Source organism: Vipera berus (genome assembly GCF_964194415.1).
Source record: "Vipera berus genome assembly, chromosome: 6".
NCBI lineage: Eukaryota > Metazoa > Chordata > Lepidosauria > Squamata > Viperidae > Vipera > Vipera berus.
Window position 1 is genome coordinate 65119378 of NC_138208.1, and position 6313 is coordinate 65125690.

Below are 6313 nucleotides of genomic sequence, written 5' to 3' on the forward strand. Positions count from 1 at the left end.
TGATAAAGTTCATCATCTTGGTTGTGTAAAAATGTTATAAATAAATAAAAAGTTATTACATAAACATTCATAGCTCGCAATTGGCTTCATTAGATACTTGGAATATAATTCTGAAATGAGAGAGGGGGAGGGAGGGAGGGGTAGGAGAGAAGGAGAGGGAGGGAGTGGGAGGGAGAGGGGAGGAGAGAGAGAGAGAGAGAGAGAGAGAGAGAGAGAGAGAGAGAGAGAGAGAGAGAGAGAGAGAGAGAGAGAGAGAGAGAGAGAGAGAGAGAGAGAGAGAGAGAGAGAGAGAGAGAGAGAGAGAGAGAGAGAGTGGGAGCCAAAAAAGGAACTCTAAAAGGAAAGGTAGGTGAAAGAATTAATGCTGCTTAGGTAGCAACTGTGAATCAAACAAGTGTTACCCAGTTACAATTTCATTGAGTAGTTTTGCATAAATTCACTGCTGAACATCTCCTTAGAGACTTACTATATTCTCTGACCTACTGAATTTTTTAACATTTCTTTTCATTTAAAAAAGTGAATCATGAAGCTGGCATGCAACAAAATAAAACAACTGATTGGGTTTTATAAAATGACCTGACTCCGATAAACAACAATAACTTAATTTATTTACAAGAACAAAATCATACAGTTGCTTGCATATCTTAATTTGCTTTTCATAGTTGGAACACTTTCTCCAGCAGTTTATTTTATTCCAGGAAATCTTCCTCTTCTTCTTCCCCTGTTCACTAACTAGAAGCAGATTTCATTAAATTGCTTTTTCCATTCAATCATGAACTTTATGTAACCTTCAAAAATCCAGTAAATCACATGCATGTTTTCAGTGTCCTAACTCTGAGGTGATGAATAGGCTGGCAATCACATCTAATAAATTTGAAGATTATTCTGCCAGAATAAGCAGTGCTATTTCTATTTGCATAAATTAGTTTCATGCAAACTTTCATACTGGAATGCATCTAGAAGTTGTAGGTTTTATGCCTAAAAATGAGGTGCACAAATCTGATGGTATGATTAGATGGCTATTGTTATCTCTTAGTAGTACATTAAGTTAGTATTTCCATCTGTTACCAAGTTTACCTTGTTTAACCTTGTTTCTGGAGATTTATGAGCTAACTGTAAATGTCTTCTGATTTTCTTAATGTTGCCTCTCTTCATCTTGAGAAAATAACACTGAAATTCCTACACAGTTTTTGGTTAAGACTGCACCCAGGGCTTTTTTTTGTCATTGAACGCTCAGAACGGAGTGCCGGCACCTTTTTTGGATGGAACCTTGTAGGATAGGCAAGGCGGGTTGTATGACATGTGTGAGTTCCGGCACCTTTTTCTTTTACAAAAAAAGCACTGACTGCACCTTTGACAAAGCATACTCTTTGTGATGTCTTCAAAGTGAAATGTGTAGGCTGCTTTTGCATCTGATGCATAGACCTGCTTGACATTGATTCAGTTAGGGTGCATGTTTATTTCCAACATTTGAAATGGGATTCATAGTTATAACTTAACGAAGCTTGTAATGCTAGAATTTACTTCATAATTTGAACTACTTTTTCTGTTCCGTCACTGGCTTGTGAATGGCAGGGATTGATTGTAATTTGTCTAAAATTGTACTTCTTTATAAATCATCGAAGCTCTTTTTCAATGAACTGTGGGACATTAGGATATCCTCAATTTGCCTTTATGTATGATTTTTATGCAGATCTTGCAACATCGTTCATGTTTGCCATATCAAGGTTCCTAGAAAAATATTTAAGGCAACAAAATACTTACAGTATGACCTCCAAGCTAATAATATTTGTGTTATTTTCACACACAAAAATCATCACCTGCCACCCATATTGATGCCCTGACTCAACAATGGCTATGAGACAAATACTGTAATCTTGTTATTCTGCACTGAGTGTTACCTTTGGGCCAGATGTGTCCAAGAAGAATGGGACAGTCAGATATTTTGAACACTTTAATCTGGATCCCTGTACTAAGTAGGGGATTTGACTAAATGGTCTAAAAGCCCTCCCTCATCTATTCTAGGGGACCGAAAGCCAGAGGTAGAATATGAACTCTAAATGCCAAATCACATTTTCTTTCCCACAAAATATATCAAAATACAAATTTCACAAAAGGCAAAACGTTGACAGACCCACCTCCATAGGGAAAACAAAACACACCATACTTCCACATGTGGGGGTGGGGGAAAGCAACATTCAGTCTTAGCTTGCCAGCTTTTCGTGCATTTATTTTAAATGAAAGAAATTTTTGAACAGTTCTGAGAAACAGTGTGGCTGGGTAGATGCCAAAGAAGGATTCTTAGACATATTAGTGATCATGGGCACCATATTTAAGACTCCCAAATTAAGGCATAAACTAAATTGTGGGTCATTATCATTTGACTTATGTAAGGAGCTGTTTGGCAGATTCCATGTTTCATGTACAAAAAATTCAATTCTATCAACTGTTTTCTTCTAGCCTTTTGTATGGATAGGGCTATTTGGATAGTCCTCTGCTCACAGGTATCTAGAGGGGAGGCAGATAGTCAAAATGTACAAGATGGAAGGGATAGAGGCAAAACCTACACACACAGACAACAGAGACAGATACACACATATATGATAGTTCCTGAGGCTGTTTTAAACACAGCACACTATCCCCAAGTTAACAATGGTTTTCTGATGTGATTTTTTTTAACCTTACAAGTCATATGGAACAATAAACTAGCAATATGGCCTGAATTTGCATTACACACCAGCCAACCACCTTCAACAAGTAATGTGGACCAGCTTCAACAAAGGCTAAGTAATGCTGAGAAATCAATCACATGAAAATTACACTAATGTGATTTAATAGCATTGGTCAAGAAGGACCAGTTGCCTCACTAGCAGCCAGTTTCAACTATTCAGGAATAAAGTTTCATATAAAAATATCTTTTTGGTTTAGTTTATACAACAGTGGATTCAACATTTCATTATGATATTCAGCTGTTGCTTGTTGCTACCAGTTCCCTATCTTTCTATATTATTGTGTGCATTTGATTGTATAAAAGAACACATCTGCTTTCTCAGAGTTTAATGGAAAACAGAAAATCTAATCCATTCCCATGCCAGAAAGAAATGCTAATTGGTTGGGGAATTAAATTTGCATGGATTTAATTCCATTAAATTCCAGAACTTTTGCAATTAAGAGAGAAAAGTTTCAGCCAATACAAAATGTCAGTGTTGCTGGCCAAAGATTATTCATGCAACTAAAAGAAAAACAAATAAAATATGAAAAACTCTTACATCTCCTGATAATTTTCTGGTTGCTAAAAGGGCCAACACAAAAAGTAATAATGGGGTTATTGTTTTTCTTTCTCCTCTCCTTATACTGCAATTTGAGCAGAATATGATATGATTCAGAAAATAAATCCTAAATGCCTCATTTAAAAGATATAGTTATCTGGAATTATATCTTTCCTCCCTACAATCTCAAAGGTGGGGAGGGGTACAGGATGTATGTTGTGGAGGAGTTGTCCTTGTTTTTTGACTCTTAGTTTAAATGACTGTCTTAACAGATTTAAAAGTAAAGGATTCTAAGAAGCGGAGTTGCTTGGAAGTTGCCCATCAACTTTGAGCATCTGGCTAGAGATGGAGCAGGATCTCAGTCTTTCCACTGTTGTGTGATGGATTGCATTTCTGTTTTAATCAAACTTACTACATTAATGCAAACCCTTAATTTCTTTTAGCATTTTTTGGGCAATGCTTGCATTAATGACACTGAATCGTTTCCCTCCCTCACCAGAACTCCCCTCCTCCTTCATCAAACCTTCCTTCCTTCCTTCCTTCCTTCCTTCCTTCCTTCCTTCCTTCCTTCCTTCCTTCCTTCCTAATAGAAAAATGGCCTTTTCAAAACTGGAAGCATTTATCTGTTATCATAATTCTGGAGGAGCTGTCTTGCTTCCCTTCCTAGAACTTATACCACTGCTTCACCTATTCTCTTACTTAATTGTTTCTATCATTCTTTCTCCAGTATAATGTTGAATGCTAACTGATCTAATCTCAGTATCAAATACTGCCCTACCTTTAAGAAGTTTGTGCCTGTTAACAGTGAAAAAGATCTTGATGAAGTGCTTCTAAGGATCAGACAGCTTGATGTGTCTTCCTTTCCCCAGTGGCTTGAAAGACATATGCTCCCCAAGAGTAGCTGAACTCACATTTCTTCTTTCATCTCATGCTCTTGGTTTGGAGCAAGTTCTCAACATGCCCCAGAAGCACTGAGAGTTAATGGATTTCCTTTCTAAGGAAAGGTAAAATAACTTATGCCATTGGGTCCCTCCCCACTTAAATAGCAGAGAATGGGAATTAGCTGCAAAATTTGCAAGGCAATAGATGGAACAATACTCATTCTCTATTCTTTCAAGAAAAAAAACTAGAGTTATTTCTAAGACATACAGTAGAAGAAATGAAAGAGGAAGTAGAGACTAAATCCCATCTAAGAATGGCAGGTTAAACTTTAAAATAATTACGGGCTCAGAAGATAGTTAATGCAAAAAAAATGGCACATAATTAGAATTAACAACTATTTCATACATACCTTATTTCTGGCAGGTTTCCTTCGCTTTTAGCAACAATGTGGCATTCAGAAATGCCAACTGGTGAAATTTCCCCAAAGGTTCCTGAAGGGCACTAATTTATTAGACAAACAGCCAAGATAGCTAACTTGGTATTCATAAAAAATATGAAGTAGCTAGATTTATACCTTCATATGACATCTGATAGGGTATAGAGAGTTCCAGACTTGAAAGTTACAACATGAAATCCTTCCAGAATCTAAAGCACTCATGCAGTTTCCCCATTCCTTGAAGTGAATAGGAGATTGGAAAGCTTTATATTCATGTGGGAAGCTTTTGTACCATCTACAATTATGTGCTGATTATGACTTCCCTTTTCCTTGTATGCTGACTCCTGCCATCTCAGCCTGATTATTACAAAGAGAGCAAAAAATGGAAGTTGAAATCCTCATCTGCATTTATCTTATTTATAAGAGGGCCAAGAGACAGGTGGAAGTGTCCTGTCCACCCTTATACAATTACAGCAGTCTGCAACTTCCCTAGCTTACCACACTTCAGTTGAGTCCCTAAAGACCAGTGCTTTTTTTGTAAAAGAAAAAGGTGCCGGAACTCACGCATGTCATACAACCCACCTTGCCTACCCTACAAGGTTCCATCCAAAAAAGGTGCCGGAACTCCGTTCTGAGCGTTCTATGACAAAAAAAGCCCTGCTAAAGACCATGAAGATATTCTTATCATTGGGGATTTTTAGAAGAGGAAACGCTGCAGCCAAGGAGGACTTTTATTTGTTTATTTACATATGTTTGTGTGTATGTATAATTGGAGAAGAAACATGCTACATTTCCACAAAAACTAACCACTGCCACCCAAATGTAAAGAAATTCTAAATCATCTTCTTCAAAGTGAAGAAAGCTCAGAGAGGTTCAGGGCTTCCAATAAGTCTAGTCCAGGCAATATGGTCAAAGATCAATTAACTATGCACTACAACAGGGGTTAAACCGTTCCTTCTAGTCCAAGAATGAAATTCTAGAAGAACTTCAAGATCTACCAACTGGAGGTGGAAGGAAAACAGTAGCTCAGAATGTTTAAGAACTAGAAATAAAAATGCCTTCCTTATGCTCACCTCAGAAATATACTATAAAAGGGGAGTGATTTTGCCAATTCTGTTTGTCCCGGATTTTTCAACATATCAACCACAAGTTCTATTTGCAACTGAGTGGAAAAATTGTATATACAGTCACGATACAGAAAAGATAAAAAAGAACCAGGGATAAAATTAGACCATACACAATTAGATAAAATTCTTCTAGGAACAGAAAATCAAATGATAAAAAAGATATATTAATATTTATTAGAACAGGATTTGTTAGAAGAACAGGTAAAAGAAATAATGTTAACCTGGAGTAAAAATTTTGGTTATAATATTGACCTAGATAATTGGCAATCACTATGGGAAAGAAACAGGAGGTTAACGCTAGCCACCTCCTATAAAGAGAACTTGTACAAGATGTTTTATAGATGGCACCTTCCCCCTACAAGGTTAGCAAAAATAGATAAAAAAATCTCACCAACGAGCTGGAAATGCAGAAGGCTTCCAGGGACTTACTATCACATGTGGTGGGAATGTTCAGAGGCGCAAAATTTTTGGCAGCAGATAAAAAATTGGTTGGAAGAAATATTACGACAAAAAATTTATTTAAAACCAGAAATCTTTTTATTAGGGATTATTAACGATAATCTCAGTAAAGCATCTCTCTACTTATTAGTACATATCTT

At 36.7% G+C, this 6313-nt stretch overlaps 1 protein-coding gene across 1 annotated transcript in view; it reads left to right on the forward strand.

Annotated features, from left to right (window-relative positions):
- The window catches only part of SSTR3 (somatostatin receptor 3), a 368714-nt gene that overhangs the window by 245427 nt on the left and 116974 nt on the right, over window positions 1–6313 (forward strand). The gene's annotated exons all lie outside the window — the stretch shown is intronic.